This window comes from Malaya genurostris, chromosome 1, assembly GCF_030247185.1.
Source record: "Malaya genurostris strain Urasoe2022 chromosome 1, Malgen_1.1, whole genome shotgun sequence".
Lineage (NCBI taxonomy): Eukaryota > Metazoa > Arthropoda > Insecta > Diptera > Culicidae > Malaya > Malaya genurostris.
The window spans coordinates 19,836,095-19,858,325 of NC_080570.1; the positions used below are offsets into that span (position 1 = coordinate 19,836,095).

Sequence of the window (22,231 nt, forward strand, 5' to 3'; positions counted from 1 at the left end):
AATTATCTTTCCTCACAAGCCAAGAGCTTCTTTTCTTAAACCAAACAATAATCACATTCTCAAATTGAATGGCTTGGAATTGACATGGTCTGATCAAGCTAAATACTTAGGTTTAACGTATGACAAAAAACTCACTTTCAAGGATCACATTGAAGGAATCCAGGCAAAGTGTAATAAATATATTAAATGTTTATATCCTCTTATAAACAGAAATTCTAAGCTCTGTCTAAAAAACAAATTGTTAATTTATAAACAAATTTTCAGACCAGCCATGCTTTATGCGGTACCAATTTGGTCAAGCTGTTGTTCCACCAGGAAGAAAACGCTTCAAAGGATTCAGAATAAAATTCTGAAAATGATTCTGAAGCGTCCTCCCTGGTTTAGTACAAATGAGTTACACAGACTCACAAATATAGAACCATTAGATGTAATGTCACATAATATTATAAGCAAATTCCGACAAAAATCGATGCAATCTTCAATTGAATCGATTCGCTCTCTGTATTAGTTAGTAAGTTAGTATATAAGTTCCTTTTCCCCATTACACAATACAAGTAGGTTTAGAATTTTCCCTACACAAAAATCTCAGAATTGCGGAAGCAAATGATGTCTTCATGGTAATAACCAAATCATATATATATATATATATAACAGGGCTGAAAAGTCACCACTTGTGGCTGAACACCCAATTTAAATCTTAATAATTTAATTTTAACTCATATTCCAATAAATAGTTATTTAAAAAAAAAAAAAAAAAAAAAAAAAAAAAAAAAAAAAAAAATAATTTTTGCTACATGCCATCGGAAATATGATCACAATTTTATGATAAATTTTTCAGTTGTTAACATAATCTCAAATAATTCAAAATTAAACTTTTCTGAAATGTTTGGTATAAACGAGTATCAAAGAGGATAATTCATAAGGAGCTCATAGCTCAGTGATCTGTGAAAAGATTTATATAATCTAACTACCAATAGAATCGAAATTTTTCAACAACAGTCAATCGGAACGCGTTCTGAGGAAGAGAACAAAATATCTGCTGCTGTATAACAAATCGTTCAAGAAAAATGTTCCGAACCGTATTTAATATCGTAGTGAGTTCCACAATTTGGTCCTTCTGAAAGGCAGGAACGAATCCCATACAGCATCCCGATAGTTTCTTTCAATGAAATGCAAATCCGAAATGAAATTATCGAAATTTAAATTCTATATGCTGCTATTTTTATTACCGTTAGGATCGCACATTAGTGAAAAAGCTACAAACGAAATCACGTAAAAAGAAACCTATTAACAAAAATTGGATCAGTTTGGATTCTATCGGCGAGCAGATGTATTGTGTGTCGTTTGCAAAGCTAGTTTCGCTTCCGACAAGAGCGATTACGTCACAGCTGCTAGTCGTTTGTATTGGTGAAAAAACAACGAAAAGAGGACAACGGTGGGGAGCATCACACAAAATCAGTCGTTCTAAAAGTCTGTAAAAGTTTTCTAAAGAACTATTAGGATTTCTTGCTCGCATATCGAAGGTAAATATCCTCAATTTAGTGCAAATCTAGAACATTTTGATTAGATTTGTGCACTTTCCGCTGCGTGAAATTCACAGTAATCGAGATCAAGTAATGCCTTCTCTGTTTTTGCGAAAAATGTGTAAAAGGGGAATGCTTGCAAAATTCATACACTTGATCAATTAATTGATATTCGGAAGTGTTAAAGAACATGTCAGTTATTTTCGTATTCACGACATCCAGTTATGTCTCTGACATTACCCACCCGCCTTTTTTAAATACAAATTTGAGAACAATAGTTAGGGTCCAAATAATAAAATGTAACGCTCTTTTAAACGTGTAATTCTTTGGGCCGTCTTTTTTTGTCATCCGGAGAAAATGATATATTTAGCTCTGCAAAAATTTGGCTTAGCTACTCATCAGAGGCTTGCAATCGTAAATAGGTGTTTTTAATATCAAATGAGTAACATTTTCGAGGGCCCCGCATGGCGTGGCAGTGTCCAGCAAATCCACGTGTAATTGTAAATCGGAGTACAATCGATCTGATTATCATCGTCAGTGTGAAGGCAGATTTAGACGCGACATCAGCTTTCGTCAACGTTAACGAAACGCAACCGCCCGGCAAAAGATTAGTTTAGTGCTATTGTTCCGTTGTTCTGCTGTTTCGTGTCGGTGCCGGCCGCCCAACGGACCGTCTGAATCCAACCTAAAGGGATCTTATCTGGACAGATGTCAGTTGGACGATTTCGAGGCACACTGCATTATTTGTTATCTATCGTTCAGCTTCTGATAGCTTGGTCTCAGAACGTTGTAGGTAACCTTTTCTCAACCGCCTAAGATTGATTTTTCTCGCCGGTTTAAGTGATTCAAACATGTTGATGAAATAATTGACAATTCCGATAGGATTTCCGCCCGGAAAGGTTAGAAAGCATGACAATTCAAAATTATTACGGGATAAAAAATCAACGTTTTGTGATGTTCGAAAAATCTGTCAGTGTTAAGATCATTCTATAAGAACAAAATTTGTGATCTACAAAACAGAATCTGTGCAGAAAATCAGAAAGAAAGTATGTGAATTCTTTAGAAACGTTGTAAAAAATGATCGGTGAATAATTTTTAAAATTTTGCATACCAGTTTTTATTACGGTGAAGTATGAAATGAGTGTAATCAAAAATTGTAGTTTATTTTCTTGATTCCATCGAAAAAAACAGAATGAGTGAAAATGTGTACTCGAAAATTCAACTTGAGTGATTCTCAAACAGTAACATTATTTGCTCAACCAGCTCGGATATAAAAACCAACATCGTCAGCATGGTGAAGAAACCGAACCAAATCAAGCAAATCGGTTGGTTTTTCGTTGAATATTGCTGAGCCTGCTCATTACTTCATCACTGTCTTCCTAACCGCACAAAGTGATTTCAAATTAGTCAGCACTTTTTGGTTTGGTTTTGTATTACTCGCAACCGGTTGCATCTTGTTACTGCATATCTTTCCAATATTGATTTCAGTCTTACGAAGAACTACGAACCTGCCAGGAAAAAAAACACTTCAAAACCACGTTACAAAATCAGACAACGTTGACAAACGCATTTCGGCAATTACTAATTTTCGCCAAACTACTTTGTTGTTTTGACGTTTACGAAGTCATGGCATATGCTGTCAGTTGGAACCATTTCTTTCGCGTGCAAAGCTACACAAACACACACACACACGCGCAGAGCTATTGAGGGCTGTTGAAGTTGAATACCATTGCTTTTTTTATATCGATTCAAGGCGGCCTTCAAATCTCTTTTTCACCGCCTACTGATACCATAGTTGCTGGTGCGATCACCGTTGGACGGAGTGTTGCGCATAATGATCAACGCAGCGATCACATATAGTGAGTGTGGACTTCATATGCGAGGAAATCTTGATGCTTGTGTTCCAGAAGGGCGCAACCGCAGTTTTGTTTTTGCTTGTGTCATCCACGCTGGTGAATATTTAGTCTAGTCTGTGTAGGAGAGTTGCAATTACGCCCTTTTCAATACACACGACGTCTGCAGTTGTTAAAACTTGTTGTTGATTGCCTCTGGCCGGGCAATAAGTATCGCATGCGCCGCCACAATAAAACCTGCACGAAATTAGTGTTTTAAATTGAGCGATTGTTTCGAGTGCGCAGTTACTACTGTGCCTGTTCGTACCGTGGGAAATGGGAATTTCGTTATTAATGTGGGGAAATTCTCGATTCTGCATCGTCTTCGGTTGATAGCGCCTATTTCTATCGGGAGCTTATCTAACAATTAAGATTTCGCTACCTGAATGCGTCGGCTATAGATCGGATTGTTCATATACAATGTAAAACTGATTGTTTATCTGATTCGTGGTGCCATTATAGTTTATAACAGTTTGTTTGGAAGATTCTCAGAGCTTGTAGTTTTTTTAAAGGATTCTATAGAAACTCTTCAACTTTGTTGCGAGTCTGATAGGTTCCGGTGATTGGATAATTACTAAAGACTGTCCCAGAAAGTATGGACGCAACCAAAAACCGCTGCCAATTCGCAATGGTTCAGAATCTGTCAATTTTTATGGCTCCGTTCTGTTGTTCGCACTCTGCTCCAACCACTCGTGCAGTTGTTTATTCGTTTTCATTAGTTTGTTTCGAAATGCGTGGACTTTCAGCAGAACAACGCCGAAAAATTGTGTACAAACGGTGCACAGATCGCGGACTGTCACTGAGAAAGATAGAAGCATCGATCAGGCCGAGGGTTCGAAAACTGTACGATACGATTTTTGCTGGAAATTTGAACTGCATAATCATGGACGACGAAACCTACGTGAAACTCGATTACAAATCCTTGCCGGGACCACAATATTATACGGTGCGAGAAGGGCAAGTGTTAAACCAGTCCGAAACATCGATTGAAGTCGATAAATTCGGTAAGAAAGCTATGGTCTGGCAAGCAATTTGTAGCTGCGGTAAGATTTCGAAACCCTTCATCACCACTGCTTCAATGAACAGCGAAATATACATCAAGAAATGTTTACAAAAACGACTTCTACCCATGATTCGAAGCCACAAGGATCCTGTTGTCTTCTGGTCAGATCTTGCTTCTTGCCACTACTCGAAATCAACGGTAGAATGGTATACTACCAACAATGTCACATTCGTCCCAAAAGACATGAATCCACCAAATTGCCCACAACTTCGACCAATTGAGGAATCTGACATTTGTCAGATAAATCTAGACTTTTGAAAATCGAGTTATTTGCAGACTTTCGTCAAAATTTACAGACTTTTGACATTGCCGCTACCTTTTTTCTTTTTTTGCTCGCCAAGTCAGTTTAGCGTATCATACGTTATAGAGAAATTGCTGCCAGCAAGACATACTTGCTGACTGCAGATTTTTTTTCGGATTTACTGACTTTTGCAACCCTGTCTGGAGATATTTGACATTTTTACCTGGCATCTCTGGTGCATTCGGACATAAGGCTGTTCATTTACAACCAACAGCTGTAAATTATATTTTTTATCGTGACGCTACAAATGAACAAAAATTCATCCTTGACAGTTCAGCGGTACTGTTTACAAACAACCCTAAACAAAATCGAGGAACATATCTCAAACAATCACCTTTACATTTCACAACTAGCCACTTTTATTTAATGAATTTTTGAAACGAACTGTATCGAATCGATAACAAATGTTTTTAAACTCTATTTAGACGATATGAACCGTGGACGGTCTCATCCGTTTGTCAACAGACAAACAAAAAAAAGTCTGTTTACAAGCAGTATCGCTGAACTGCCAAAATGTGTTCATCCGATTGAGGTTAGCAGTGAATTACAGTAAAAAACCTAATGAGATTGGTTTGTTTTCATCAGTAAATGCCAGTATTAAATACGATTCAGACGATCAATCAACTTCGGTTGACGCCAAGATTAATTAAAGAATCATGTACCGGACGTCAAAATGCTCCGTGACGTCGACGTTGTGTGTCTCCATCAGATTTGCTTACAATTAATGTTGTCGTTCCGTAACCTTTCCAAACCGGCGATAGTTGGCTGATGCCACGTGTGAATCGCTCTTACATATTGTTTTGTTTTCATCACTAAATCCCACATTATCGAAATGACGGAATGAGCAATGAAATCTTACTCGAATGCATGATTTTTTAGTGCTCGATCGGTTCAGTGCTAGAATTTTCGCCTGAGTTGACTGCTCGATCAACCTGATTGACAGTGACATTTTAAATGTCATTGAATATTCGCTCATTTTATGAATGTGTTAGTGTGAAATTTATGCGACTTAAGCCATTTCACTACACTTCAGCTAGAGGAATGGATGATGCTGACTAAGGTAGGCCGTTTTGTTAATTTCCAGCGAATTTCAATAGTTTATGTTGGGATTCTAAGAAGAACTGGTTATTTACTAGTTCTGTATATCCGAAAAACATTTAAACTTGTATATTCAGTTATATAATGTTTTCGTTGAAAAATAAACTGAAAATCAGCACGAAAACGTGCAAAATCAGGAAAGAAGAAGAAGAAGACGAATTGACAATTCAGTCCGCATCTTCTCATTCAATTCCGAATCAACCGGCTGTAGGCGAACCGGTTCATTCGGAATCGGTTGTTGCACTGGAGTTGGAATTGATTCGGAATCCATTATGATTTCCACATGAAATTCCGAATGAAAATTTCTCGCCGATTCGGAATTGATTCGGAATCCATTTGGAATTCATTCGGGTATGATAATGTGGGATATATTGGCCATCAATTTTTAACAGGGGTCGTCGTTTTTTTTACCGGGAAGAGAAACCTCAATTCTCGATTGATTTTTCGAATGGGCGTGACAGTTTTTTTTGTTCACTTTTTCTTTCGATTAATAGAAAATTAATAGAAGAGACAGTAAACAAAGAGAACCTGTCACTTTCTCTTACGGTCTTCTGAAAAATCAACCAAGAATTACGGGGTTCAATCTTACACTGGACGAAAAAACATTTGTGAGCTCAATAATTATACACTGCGGAAAAAACGCTTAAAGTTTCTTAAGTTTAGATCTTATGAAACAAGCTAAAAATAGGTTCCATCACGTGTTGAAGGTTTTCATTCGGAATTTTATGATTGTCTTAACTGTTTTCTAAGCATTGTATAAATTTTCGTGTCAAATATTCCTTCAATAGTTGGCCTTATGCTGCTCGACAAAATTCATTGGGTATCTTCGGCACACTCACACTAGTATTAATAACACCTCACATTCACGCGGGGATTGGTAATACTCAGTAAATTTCACACGTTTTTTTTATAACAGCCAATAAGCCACCTGTCAACTTCCACTTTCGAAAGAAAATTCAGGCGAGCTATGAAATATAGAGTATTAAATTTAACACCAGACGAAAGAGAAAACTTTTCTCTGCCAACATAAACTGTTGAAATTCGCTGGAAATTAACAAAACGGCCTACCTTAGTCAGCATCATCCATTCCTCTAGCTGGGGTGTAGAGAAATGGCTTAAGTCGCCTAAATTTTACACTAACACATTCATAAAATGAGCGAATATTCAATGACATTTATAATGTCACTGTCAATCGGGTTGATCGAGCAGCCAATTCAGGTGAAAATTCTAGCACTGAACCGATCGAGCACTGAAAAATCATGCAGTCGAGTGAGAATTCATTGCGGATTCCGTCATTTCGATAATGTGGGTAGATGCTCCAACCGATTCCGACTCGGAATCGATTATTGCGTCTGATTTGGATTCCATTTGGAAATCATACAAGGGATCGCAAAATTACCTTATTTTGAGTATTTTCCTCTCAATTTCGGGGTTCCACCTAATTTTAGGTAAAAGCTCTAAGTAGTTTCCACAAGGCACAAACAAAAATATACTTGAAGGTGAGTTGTATCTACTCAATAATAAGTTTTATTTACTCCACAGTTGAGTAATATTCACACAAATTCGGGTTACCTCATTTTAGCTTATTGAACGAAACTCTAGCTGTTGAGTAATTTTGCTCATTGTGTTTTGATAGCAATGGAGTGACTAAATGAAAGAAAAGATTCAAAATAAAGTACAAAGAAGTCAAAAAGTTAACTGAGTGGTTTTTGGTTGAAAAACTAATAGGTCAAATGTGAATATTCTGATTTCATTGGACGATTATTCAAATTTTGAACTTGACCGTTTTAGAAGTGAATATTGATCAATAGAATTAATCAGTTTACAATTCTCATGGACAATAGGTTATCGCTTTTGCCGTTATCCGTGTTGAAGTAAGAATTCGCCAGGTAACCAGTAAGCACTAATAATGGCAGTAAAATAACCTTTTAATAGCACCGAAAATTCTTATAGCTTTATATCTCCAATCTGAAAGCTCATCTGTTGTAAATCAATCAGAATTTAGCTTACACAATGCACACCTGTCATAAATAAGCATGATCCATGTATATTTTGCCAAAATCGGTCCTAATTCAGTCTCAAGAACGATTATAGTGCCAATTAGCGATTATTTGCTGTCATAGTGCGGCATTAATATGTGCTTACTGGTTACCTGGGACATGCAATAATTTAACGTTTGCACTAAAAATGGACTAATTTTATTGTTCCATTCATCGAAACGACTTTCGGTAAAATTGGTTTTTACTCGAAGGATCTACACGGATTCATAAAGACTCATACTACCCGCAGCTTCAGATCAATAATGAAGCACCCTGGGTTTCTATTTTGCATCAAACATATGGTCTAACAGCTGATGGGATGCCAACTCGATCGGAATCTGCTTCGAGCGAAACGAAATTAGTTAAACGTAATTGAAATTTCAAATGGAAGGCAAAACTGTTTACGTTTAGTAAAAAACAATCACGGTAGGCCATGCAAGCTTTACCACGAAAAAACTGTTACATTCGAGAGCTTCACTTTAGCAATCCGAACGCTTTAAAAACAATTTTGCTAACACCTGACGTGCCGAGGGTTGCCAATCGATCAGGAGACCAGTACATGGGGCATCGGTGAATCAACAGTAAATCCCTCACAAGAACCAAACAACCATGGGTAACTCCGCGCCACCAAGAAACCAAAGGGGCCTTTCAGCAACGACGAAACGCGGCAAGATAAATTTTAAATTCGACCTAAAACCGTGTAACTAAGTAGCCATGCGCAGCCGAGAGCTGGTGAGTGCTGAAGGTCTTCACGGCACTCGACTTGATTGTGCTTGTTTTTAGTTGGTCCTTTTATTACTCGCCGCTTGTTTTGTATGCTACTGCGAAATACTCGCCCGTTGTTGTCCGTTGGCGAAAGTGACCGATGTGTGTGCAATTCCCACCGAAACGGGGTGTCTCCAAATTGGGTCCGTCCAGTAGGTCAAAATCTGTCTATACGTGTTGCACCCATTGAGCAAACACTGACACTGACTGAAGTGCTGGAGTGGGATGGATGGATTGGTTTGTTTTAATTTAGATCGTAGGTCACTTGGATCGAAGCTCGGTCGGAAATTTTTCTTCAGGCAAACTTGTAGTAATCGAAGCGGCTTACACATGGGACAGATATGCTACGAACGGACGCAAATGAAAATTCTTCCATCGAATCGTACCGGAGGTCACTGCGTTTTTTTTTTGCCGCACTGCAAAGCCCTCCACGGTGGGCTCCGTCAGGCTTGTAGACACAGAACGAACACTTTTAACCTCAACGGCGACGTGTGCTTGTCTCTATTGGTATTTGCGCCGTGTTGTCGATGTACAGTTGCGCGAGGGTAGTACCTGAACGCCATCAGCAGCAGCAGTAGCAATTTCCACCACCCCGAAATGTTGGCTCACCCGATTCAGCGGGCAGTTCAGTTTCTGTCGGACACTCAGCGCTAGAGGTTGTCCATCAGTGGCCGGAGTTTGTACGTTGTTCTTTCGCATTCGCCCCCACTCGGAACAGTGGGCTTTGGGTGGTCGCTTCCGAAAGGTCGGTTATTGATTGTGTGTGTGTGTGTGTTTGTGTACGGATCGCAACTCCACGGTTTCGCAACACTGTCAAGGATATTCGAGGGAGGGGAGTTTCGCAAGGGTGGCCAGATCAGTCGGACGGATGTTCCGGGAAGATTTCGCACGTGAATTATTTAAAACCGCGCGCCACAGTTACTGTTTGGTGAAACTATGAAAATAACAGAAAAAATAAATAAATTAAAAAAATGGAAAGTGGCTCAGAGCGAAGATTTCCGAAAAGTTTAATTAAAAAATCAGCTGAACACAAGGTGCCTGAAGCGAAAACGGAAAAAATTATATAATTTAACAAATTAAGTTGTGAATGGAAGCAACGAAGAGGAAAAATCGGTGTCTGTATCGAAGTTGTGTTTGAATGAGCGAGAGCTCTACGAGCAGAGGAAAACCGCCTTGCAGCACAAATCGCCGAAGGAATTTTTGCTTTACATGAAACGAGTATTTCTTTTCCCAATAAGCTGCATATTTTTTTTTTTGCAAATATATCTACATAAGTTCAATAATGTGCAACTGATCGGTGCGCGAAATAGAAGCGGTGTGGAAAAACGAGTTTTTCTTCTGCACCTCTCCGAGAGCGAGAGGTGGGGTGGTGCCCGCCGTCATCAGCAATAGTAGGCCATGTTGCACAAATCTGCCTGCTTGGACGTGGCCCAATCGCAGGTGCTGTTCGATGGATAATCGTGTCCGTGGTTTCGTACGCGACGACACAGCCTGCTGCGAGTGGCATATGACGAAAAACAAAACTCATCACAAAGCGCCAAAAGGGAATTATGCTGTTCTGGGGAAATTCCCTCCGTGGGGTCAGCTAGTCCCGTTTAGTATCGCTATCGTTTAGTAATCGAACCTCCGATCGAACGCCCCTTATTGTACTATCGGTATTATCGACAGCAGTAAGGTGAGCTGTCGGAAGGACGGTTACATACCAGTTGTATAGCAGTGTCAGCCAGTTTGACCAGTATTAGTTGGTGATTAATACCCATCATAGCAGTCCGCGTTGCCATGTTGCACATACGCGCGTCTACCATTCATGTAATAAGCCGTTAGCCTTCAATTGATTTTTCGTGGTAAATATTTAATTGCCCTGATGCAGTTGCTCTGTCCGTTCGTTCGCCAGTGTGGGTAGTTTATTGGATTTCGATTTCCCGCATAAGTAAATCAATCAAGTTTGATGAGTCTCCATTTTATATTGTTCGTGCGGACGCCGAAGCCGGAATGGGAAATTATCATACTTACACAGAGACCAATAGCAAATTCGTCCATCTGGGTCGTATGGTTGGTTAGCAGGACTGAAATCGAGGATTCAGTGTCACGGTTTTTGAAGTGTAATTGTACGTATCTCTGAAATCGATCGATCGTTCCGGTAGACCAGTTTGAAGGTTTTTTGTTTTGAGAATTTGTTGGACGTTCACTTATGAATCCATCGTTAGAGTTGGATTTTTATTTTCATACCAAGTTCATTCTAAATTAGAGTTCTCTGAATTGTTATTCTGTTCTGTTGAATTGAGTTTCTCATACGTTCAACATGTAGTTGTGTTTAAAAAATTCAAATATTCAAATTTTCTATCAGCAAATCAGGCATTCTGATTATGAGTTCTACCATTCCAATCAAGTCTGACTTCTGCAAGTCGTCTAGTACAGGGTCCGGCACTCGAAGTGTAACCAATTAAAAAGGCCATAAATTCAGTTTGGAAAATTACTTTTACTTAATTCAAAGTACAAAATGTGTAAAAATAATACAAAATTCAGAATCAATTCACTTTTGCTCGATATGACCACCTTTTGCCTTGACTTGATGACTTGAGAGAGCGAAGGAGTTGCTTCGTTTGGCCGAATGTGACTTGCAGGTATTTTGGCCCACTCGCGGACAATAACTTTTTTCAGCGCCTCGAGACTGGTGTATCTTTTAATTCGGACTTTGCTCTCCATAATGGCCCAAAGAGAATAATCCATTGGATTCGCATCTGGTGAATTCGAGAGTCATTGTGTGGACGTGATGAAGTTCGGAACGTTGTTTTTCAGCCATTCTTGGTTCACTCGAGCTTTGTGAGACGGTGCCGAGTCCTGCTGAAACGTCCATGGTCTGCCACCGAAATGTTTGTCTGCCCACGGCTTCAAAGCAACCTCCAGAATACTTTCCCGATAATATGTCGCATTTACCTTGACGTCAGGCTCGATGAAAACGATTGGAGAGCGCCCATCTGCAGTTACAGCGGCCCAAACCATTATCTGTTGCGGGTGCTGCCTCCTGGTGGCCAATCGATGACTCAAATTCTCGTATGAACGGTCGGTCAAGTAAACCCTATCGTTTTGAGAGTTTATGAATTGCTCAATTGGAAAAATTTTGTCGTCAGAAAATACAATGTTCGGAAATTGACCGCTTTCGGCCAAACGAAGCAACTCCTTCGCTCTCTCAAATCATCAAGTCAAGGCAAAAGGTGGTCATATCGAGCAAAAGTGAATTGATTCTGAATTTTGTATTATTTTTACACATTTTGTACTTTGAATTAAGTAAAAGTAATTTTCCAAACTGAATTTATGGCCTTTTTAATTGGTTACACTTCGAGTGCCGGACCCTGTAAAAGAATTTTTTTATAGTTTATCTCAGGCAGACCCTGTCAGCTTGGAGCGACATCAATCTTCAGTTCAGCAACGCCATCGCACGGTGTCACATTCAACATATCATGTCAATTGTATGGGTGCGCAGTGCTGCTATCTTGGCGCGCACGAATTTGACATTTCTTTTCCTACTTATATGTATATGAGATTCGATGCGGACTCGCCTGAGGGCGCCATGCTTGCAAAAAAGAATGTTGCCAATGATTTGTTCGGGAAATGAGAGAGCTGGATATCTTGTTAATATGATGTCTTTGTCTCAGGGTAGCTGAAAGGTAGAGCAGTTCTCTCTGTTAGAAGTTTATTAAACGTGATTCAAAATCGATTCTATTCAGGTCCTGTGATTCATTGGACAATATATCGTTACACATGGAACCTGCAAGTTTAAATTTTGTTGCCGAATCTCGGTAAAAAATGCCGAGATTTACACAGACGATTGCTTGGTAATTGCCAAGCTCTTACCCTCGGCATTATAGAGCTATGGTCGAACTAGTCAGCAGAAATTTTGCTGTTAGCTCGACAAAAGCGGTCAGGATTGAATCATAATTTGTCGAGCTATGAGTGTAACTTGTGCTACTCAACACTTCTTCCTGGGAATAAGCAAATATTAATATATACAGTGTATATGAAAAGTACACACTTAAATTTTATTGCTAAATCTCGGCTAAAATGCCGAAATTTGCACAGCCGAGTGGTCGGCAATCGTCTCGGCAAAATGTATAATCACTGAAAATCTCGGCAATCCTAAATTTATTACTCTGTCAATTATTACCGAGCTTGTCAGCAGAAATTTTACTGTTAGTTCGGTAAAAGCGATCAGAATTGAATCTTGAATTGCCGAGTCATCAGCAATCGAACGTGGAACGGATTTTTCTGTATTATTGTATGTAAAATAAGTCATTTGAATCTAGCATACAAAAAAGAAAACATCACACCTAAAGTCAAGTTTTTCTAGTGCTCCTCAACGCAGCAGATAGTTTTCTTATTTCACTTATCTTGTCACGAAATATAAAATATCTGTTTTCCTTCTTCCAATGTTTTCCAGCTCCACGAGCGATGTGGTGCTTTGCAAAATCGAAAAGAGACATAAGATGACAAGTGTCTCACCAAGTTTCAGTAAAAACTACCTCACTGTTCGAAATCTCGGCAAACGGATTTGCTGATTTCGATATATTTGTTGTTTACTGACAAGTTCAGCATAATATTATGCCAAACTTTGGCAAAAGTACGCGTTTTACTGAGATATCAGCATATTACTTTATCGAGTTTCGGAAAAGAGCATGTGGATTACTGAATAATCAGCAAAATGTCGTGTTGCCAATCTACCTCGGTATTTCAAAATGCCGAGCTCGAGAATCGGTTTTAGGTGTGTATGACAGTATGCCGATATATTTCGTTGAATAAAAAACAATTTTGCCGAATTTGTCAGCAGTGATTTTGCTGTTAGCTCGACAAAAGCGGTCAGAATTGAATAATAATTTACCGAGTTATCAGTGCAACTAGTGCTACTCAACACCTCCTGGAAATAAGCAGATATTAATGTATACAGTGTATATGAAACGTACACTCTTAAATTTTCTTGCTGAGATTTCAACAGCCGATTGCCGATTGCCGAACTTGTCAGCAGAAATTTTGCTGTCAGCTCGGCAAAAGTTATCAGTGATGGAATCATGAATTGCCAAGTCATTATTAATCGTAAAAAAGGAAAGATATTTCTTTGTTATTGTATGAAATTAATATCACAAAAGCTAATGTTGGTGTATTGCGGGTTGCCGTTCTAATTCAGGATTTCATTAGCTCGAACTCAAGAATTGGTTTTAAACTGTGCTCGGAACCAATATTGAACGGGTCAGTTTCTCTAGAGTGCCTATAACCGGAGCGACGACAGCTGTTCGTTTGGAATGATAGCTTTCAGTTCCAAACGAGCAAACGATCAATCATAATGTAAAGCTAACGACACTGTCAACATTTCGGATTAAATGTTTTGAATTGTTGCCAACATTACGGATGAGAAGTCGTCACTCTGGTTATAGGCACTCTAGGTTTCTCCTTTGTTGGACTTTTACTGGTGCCTGGCACCGTCTGTCAGCCAGAATTTCTGCAAGAGTCTGACATTTAAACTTCTAATGAAAAAAATAAAACCAAAGGCACTAAAAATGAAGATCCGATTCAAAACGGTTCTGCCAGTCTTGCACTGTAAAAATGCGGCAGAAACAGAACCTTTAATAACCGCTAGAAAAAGTTCTCTGCCGGTAGTTGCTTGGTGCCAGACTCTTGCCAGAATTCTGCCCGAATTCCGGCAAAACCATCTGCAGGCTCATGCAAGCGGGGTGGTGTCCATGCACGTTTAAAAAAAGTTACTCAAAAATGAGTAAGATCTCCAGAAAAAGTAGAACAACTCTAATTTAGAGTCACTTCTTAGTTACTAAAATTCGGATTCGTCACTGGCAACGTTGTCAAATCTATTCATTTACTGAGTTATAGTTGATTTGAATATAATCCAATATTTAGATAATTAGCACTTTGAGAACATTTGAGTGAAATGGTTAGTATAACTTTTGGCCTGATTTCTCAAATTACTCGATTACTCATTATAATTGATGGTAATTACTCAATTTCTGACGTTTCCCCACATTATCAGTTCGGTATGAATTCCGAATCAAATCCTAGTGGGTGAAAAATTTTCATTCAGAATTCCATGTGGAACTCAGTATGAAATCCGAATCAATGCGGAATCCAGTGCAACAACCGATTTCGAATTATTGCCGCCTCCAACCGATTCTACCCTAAATTTTTCCCTAAAATTTCTACCCTAATTCTAATTCTTGCCCGGTTCCAGTTTGATCCGAATAAAAATTTTTAATAATCGAATATATAAATTTAAATCTTCAAGTTATTCGGATATACAGAGCTAGTAAGCAACCAGTTTCAGCGGAACTGTTGGAAATTAACAAAAAAGCCTACCTTGAATCAGCATAGCTTCTCTAGCTGATGTGTAATGAAATGGCGTAAGTCGACTAACATTTACACTAAAACATTCGAAAAATGAGAAAAAATTCAATGACATTTATAATGTCACTGGTTATCGGGTTAATCGGGAGTACCCAAAAACGAGCAGTCGAGTAAGAATTAATTACTAAATCCGTATTTAGGACAATGTGGGTCCATGTATCATTTGCAATTGAGCAACTAGTACTCAAAATTTGAGTAACTTTTTATAAGCGTGTGTGGTTGTAGAAAATTGGCACTTGTGCAGCGTTTGCAGATTTATCTGACAAAAGCCAGATTTTTCTCGCTTCGCCTGACAGATCTTTTGCCAGATTTTACAAATTTTCCCAGATTTCGTCAGATCTCACCAGATCTTTCCGGTTTTGGTCTCTATACAATAGGTGGTTAAACCTTTTTTTTGCTCACTGAAAATGAAGCCCGGTCAAAATTTGCGGATTTTGGCCATGCAAATGCGACAGAATTGTTATGATACGGTTCCACATTTTACGTTAGGCTCATCTCAACTAATTATTTTGCAGCTAGAGCAGAAATGCCAGATTTCTTACGAAGTGCTGCAGACATTTTTGGTTGCAGACTTTTGAAAATCGAGTTTGTCGCAGACTTTCGACAAAATTGACTTGGACTTTGCCAGGGATGCCAGGTTTACAGATTAATCTGTGTTTCACAAATTTTCAACTTTCTGCACAGATTTTAAAAATGGCACAGATTCTAGAAAATGATCACAGATTTTCACAGACTCTGAAATCGATCAGTGATTTTTGAATCGATCACAGTTTTAGCACCAAAAAATACAGAGCGGTTGGAAATAGTGAGACCGTCTTTTTGCTCGCCAAAATAATTCCGATCAGCTATTATGGCACGGAAAACGTGCACAGATTGTGCACATACTGGTTTTTGGCTTGATTACAGATTTAAAAAAGATGACCTGGCATCCCTGGACTCAGCTAGAGCTACCGAACGTGGGGAAGAAATTTCATTTTGTATTTAGATTTAATTCAGAATCAAATGCACCAAATGATTCCATAAAGCTGAGTCACAGTGAGAGTCACAACAGGGATAAACTTAAGATAGAAGGCTTTATGGTTTTTCATGTACCATTCGAATAGGACCCATCGATGGACTCAAACAGTAAACGTTCAGTCGTTATATACGCCGTAACTACGACGATGTTCGTTTTGGATATTAAAATCACATCAAGTTCAAATATGCATGATTTCAAACAATTTTGCAACACATTACGCAGTTCTCGGGGTTCAAACTTCAAGAAGTAATTTATTATATTCAACGAACTTAATATTCAATTAGTGTGAAACGTTTCAATTCACGTTAGAAGCAATCGGATCAAAACTATTTTTTTGCGTAAAACTTGTAATCAAAATTTATTTTCTTTCGGTATTGCATATAGTGTAACCATGGTAATTTTGCGACACTTTTCTGTGTTTATCGCCGCTTCATAACAAGGGGTTAATCAATGTATACAGATACTGCGTTCTACGGTTCACGATTTTTGAACAAGATTTCATTATTGATTTGTATGGTACCTCGTAATCTTGAGTTTATCTTTGCTCTAATCGCCTACCAAACGTCCGACTTTAATTGACTACTTGTCAGTGTCTATTTGACTATATTTGGGTTTCTTCACGGCTTTCTTTATCGAAGTTGATTTGAGTAGTATTTCGTGCAAATTTGGAGCGAGAACTGAAAGCAAAAGCTCGTTGCAGAGAATTTAATTTAAACATATTCCAAGCAGCGACAAATAAACGTGTTTGCTCACTACCACTGAAATGTCAAACTTATTTGTTCCTTTGATAAATGATTGACAAGTTTATCAGCACCATCTAATGACAGCCGCCTAATCCGAGTAGAATTTACCCTTGAACTCACCAGTACATGAATTAATTTCGAAACCTAACCTTCGTCTGCATACAGCAGGTATCATTTGTTGGAAACGCTGATCGGGACCACGCTTCGAAGGCGAATCGAATGAAGGTCACCAAAAGTTGTTCCCTGTGAAAATTTCAACCCGTTGCTGTTGTCACGTAGCAGACGATGGCGCAGTCAATATCGGCCTAACCGGTTAAGAACAAGCCGATCGACCAACAGAAAATGATTTGCTTTTACGGAATTGTAGCAGTTTTGCTTAAAGCAGCTTACAGTATTTGCTGCACCTATCGAAATGTTAGTTTTACCAGTATTCGTTAGCATCAGTGCTTTGGAACTGTCACGCAAAGTCAATTTCTTTTGTGGAAACGTGACTAGAACTACGGTCCTGCTGAAACTTAGGCTGTGAACCATTTCGCGGTTAATTTTAACTTTTGGTTAAAATCTGACACTTGAGTGGTTATTTGGTGTCGAGTAGTTAAATTTGACTAAAACTGTGGCCCATTTCAAAATTTGACGGACGGAAAGTTATTTGGGTTTATTTTCTACTGGAAATAATTTCAACTAAAGAATTCATATTTGAATTTTCATTGCAAGATTTTTTTCAGTGTCGGAAAATAACTATCGATCTGTCAAAAATAACCATGCTCTCGTGCAGAATTATTTTTGACAACATCAAATTAACCACTCGAGTGTCAGATTTTAACTAAAAGTTAAAATTAACCGCGAAATGGTTCACAGCCTTAGAATCCTTCCAGATCGAAACTCGAATGTTACGATGTTAGTTTTGATATTAACATAACATAGTTATTAGCGGAAACCATTAATTACGTGGTTATTAATGGGAAGCGTAATTCTTTTGTTGGATAATATAACAAATGATGTAACAAATTGTTCATGAATCTGCTATATAATTTGATATTTAGTTACACATAACCCGTCATTTGTATAACTTCGTTTTGGAATTACGCCACGATCATTAATCGTCGACACATCATCAGCGGATTTGTAAAATCCTGGGAACATTTGTACAACAGTTACCGCTAGTTTCTCACGATAGGAAGCAGTAACACAATGACGAATTTTTGAGATTCAGTTCACATTCATTATGAAGTATTTTGCCCCCGAAAACCAATGTTTTGATGGTGCCATTGTGCTTCATTTTTTGTGCGAATGAGCTTCACGAGTGGAATGAACTGGATGGTTAGGATTGTTCATGCATGATTTATGAAAAATTTTAGTTCTATTCTTAGCGCGATTTTGTTGCACCTTGGCGCCATCCAGTGGTTCAAACTTATACGCAAAAACTTCACTCATATCTCATTCCAAAACAAATACAACAAACACAAATGGCCAATCCAAATTTCAAGAACCCTTAAAGTCCCACACAATGCGCTCAAATGTGGAAAATTAAATACCGACGCAGAACCTCTTCTTCAATCTATTCGCCCCTTCAGCTCCATCCAAGTAATCCGCAAACACGCAAACAGTGGCAGAACGGGGGGCTCACCTTGTTTAGGAAAGCGTTTGACTTCGAGCTAGCTTTGATTGCTAATGATTGGTGGGCTGTGCACACACACACACTGAAAAAGCATTCTTCTGAGTAGTCTTGAACCTCGTCACTTCACTGAGGCATTCTTTTGCAATAACACAAAGCACGAATGTGTGGTGAATTGAGCGGTTGAGTAAATGAAAATGTTTTACTTCACGAGAGCCCCGACACTGCTGTTGTCGGTACCGTGCTGCGGAATATGGTGGCCATTCGAGAAGCTATAGTACAATTGTGTTTACAAACAAGTTTGTTTGGCTCTAACATTTAGCTGTGGTAAGCGTTTTATTTTGTCTTTATTTACAAATGTGCTGAAAGTTCTACGTGAGAAGTGTAGGAACCTGAACAGAACGATTCATTCGGTTATCAGATTAGATTTCGTTAATCATTGCAACTTTTGATTCAAATTTGACATTTCTGCACGGGAGCAATATTGAAACACTTTCGGGGGGCTTCCCACTGAATAATGTTTCCGGTGAATGTTTGCTCTTGAGGAAAAACGTCCAAACGAGTTTCTTTCAAGTGCAGTCATTGCACACGGAAAAAAATTACGATCGAAATTCAATTCGAATGAATGATAATTTTTTTCCAATTTTCAATTACGAATCCTTGAGAGTAAACAATGAAAATTTTCCGCCATTGTACCGCCTTCAACCTAACCTGGCATACGGAAAATGGTTGAACGATTGAAGCCGATCGAGCAACCGTCGGTTCAACCTTGTTGCAACGGAGGAAGAGTTGCAAGAGTAGAAGCCTACTGAGCTTGAGCTGGCAAGAGTTGCTAGCCGGTCGACTCATCTTTGAAGTGGCGTCTCACTTCGCAATCAAACCGTGAAGGTTTTTCGGCGAGGTACAGTGAAGCAAACGTTTACCACTTTCGATTTCTGCACACCAGCGGAGCTTTCTGCACCGGAGAAGCAAGCCCATGGCCATCTACGATTTGTGCGATGCATGGCCTCATTTTGGGATAGCTTGGAAACTGGCAGCAGCAGCAGTAACCTTAAGCACTCGGCTATGCTCTAAAAGAGATGCTATTCAATAATTTTCGATGTGAACATGTTTGTCGTGCAATCTATAATTGCGAGATTGTACCACTCCAAGCTCTGGATCTCACACTAGTTAAATTGGGAAGCAATATCTTCTTCTAACTGATTCAATTGTTGTTGCAACTAACAAACTATTTATCTATTTTACTAAGAATGATGAATGCGACGTGAAAATTACGCACAGACTTTCAATATTCGCAAAAACTACTCAATTTAACCGAAAAACGATTGAGAAACTACTTGCTTTCACGGGGTCAACAGATTTTCCCACCGATACCCGACACTCTGCCAAAAATTTTTACCGACAAACTGACAGAATTTTTGAAAAAGTCAGTTCAGCTGGAATCCTTCCAGACAAAACCGACAAACCCGTCTCAAATCGGTTATGCATATCTAGAGCCTACAAAACAAAAAACACCTTCTACAAAACCTTTGTGAAGAGCGATTGCTTGAAACATCCATGGCTAATAACCGAACAGAAAAAAACGGCGGGTGGGTAATGTCACAGACATAACTGGAGGACGTGAATACGAAAAAAACTGGCTTGTTTCTTCCTCACTTCTGGATAAAGATCATCATTCGTATTAGATTGTGTATATTTTTCAACTTTCATTGCTTCGCTTCCAGAATGTTAACGATTGCATAAACTTCTGAAAATCCTTTGGAAATATTTTAGTGGTTCTAAAAAACCGTTTTGAGTAATTTGTCAAATGGTTATAACTGTTAAAATTAAAGAACCAAGATATAAATCTGGGGCACGCTCCGAATTAAGCTGCAAATTTTCGGAATCTAGATCAAAAACTTAGGTCATAAATTTAGTTCTAGAAGTAAGGAACTGAAGTTATTTTTAGCAATTTTCAATTCAGTTTTTAAATCAAGGTTCGGTGTTCAGACCAAATATTTAGTTTCAGAATCCAGATCTAAAATTCATATCCTGAATTTTGTTCATGAATTCTGAAAAATCCTGAATCGAGTCCCTGAATAAGAAACTTAATTTGAAACCATTTTCAAAATCCAGAAATTCTAATTCCTGAGCCTGTAATCTGGAACTGAATTTTTAAATAGAAGTATGAACTTAAAATTAACTTCAGAATTCAGGTGGACCAGAATCTAGTTTCTGAGATTAGTTCTTGAATTTAACCAAAAAATTGAAATCTCTGCTACTACTGGTTTTCTGCTAGCCACGACGTCCGAATGCGAAGAAGAGCTACATTGATTCCATCTGAGCATTTGAGGTTTTTACCACCTCATTATTACTGATGTTGGTGGAAGAACCTCAGCACGATATCCAGTTCCGTCTAATATACTAGAAAAAATGAACAATTCTCGGTTAAGATTTAGCTATTACACTCGGTCAGTAGAACATCGGAACTGAGATGTGCCTGACTACCTCAAAACCGTCGTCCTGGTGCGAAAAAGGCAAGCAAACGTGATGAGTTTTCCTCGTTATTTCCAAAAGTTTGAGAGAACATAGATTTTGAGTTATGTATGGTTATTTTACACTGTTGAAAATTTTATCATAAATTCCTGATTATATTCCTGATAGCATGGAGGAAAAATGATGTTGTTGCATTAAGTATAACAAGAGATATTCACGATCAAAAACTTATCACTCTCCCAGAGGGTAAATTTTGAAAAGGCGTCCCATAGTAAAGTAAGTCGTATTCACGACAAAAAGTGAAGCAAAGGCGAGTCCCTAACCGGAGGTATCCGGCTGTCAATTTTACACCTTAATAGGGACAACCGTACCAGCAGTATCTTAGTCTCCGGATCACAGGGACACCTGTCTGTTATACTGTTGGCAGTAAAAGTGACCAGGATCGTAACGTTCTGGTTGTTCGAAAGACTTTTTCGAACCGGACAAGGATACTTTCAAAAGTCTGTAAATTTTGACGACAGTCTGCGAAAAATTCTTTTAGAAAGTCTGCAACGAAAAAAAGTCTGCAGCACTTTAACATAGAAGAAATCTGCAGATCTGACATCTCTGCTGCCACCGTTGCTTTGACAGCTAATGGATTCCATTTAATATTAATACAGATTTGTACAGATACCTCAAAAGAAGCAAGAAATAATGAAACTTTTCCAGCTGAGCTATCTATTAGTGTTTGATTGCACATATTAAAATGGAAATCTTTCGTGTAGCTATTTGATGATGAACACTGAAATACATTTATATTATAATTTTAAACCAATTTGAACTGATGTTCAAGGAAGTCATGACATCGTGAAAATTTTTTCAAACAGAAACTGTATGACCTGACTTGAATTGAATTTTAAAGTCAATATTTTCAAACGAAAAAAAGTATATGGAATTACAATTCAATTGTGGTTGATAACAAAAACTATTGAATTCCGTCGTTGAATGTTCTTGTGGGTGCGTCAATTACGGACAAATATATGAAGAAATGCTCATTGAATCTACCATTCTATAATAACAATCTATTGGTATAACATCTTTAAATATCATTTTATACAGATACAGATTAAATACAGATTTTTATTCAAAGCAATACAGATTTTCTATGAAAATATCTGGCATCTCTGCCTTCTACACGCAGAAAAATTCTCATTCTGTGTGTAATAAAAGGTTTTCTTCCGGCTACCGAAATTTCCACCAAGCGGGCGTATGTCACTTTCTCCATACACGCTTATTCAATGTTACTCTCAAATGA

At 38.4% G+C, this 22,231-nt stretch overlaps 1 protein-coding gene across 3 annotated transcripts in view; it reads left to right on the forward strand.

The window, feature by feature from the left end:
• LOC131434355 (ABC transporter G family member 23) overlaps positions 1–22,231 on the forward strand; it is a 129,564-nt gene that overhangs the window by 55,361 nt on the left and 51,972 nt on the right. Inside the window, exon 1 of one of the 3 annotated variants that reach the window (XM_058601029.1) lies at positions 9,281–9,426. The exons of 1 other annotated variant lie outside the window; for it this stretch is intronic. The gene's annotated coding sequence lies outside the window, so the exon portion shown is untranslated. Of the gene's footprint in view, positions 1–9,280; positions 9,427–22,231 lie in introns of those variants that run through there. One more of the 3 variants, XM_058601037.1, reaches the window with a different exon arrangement.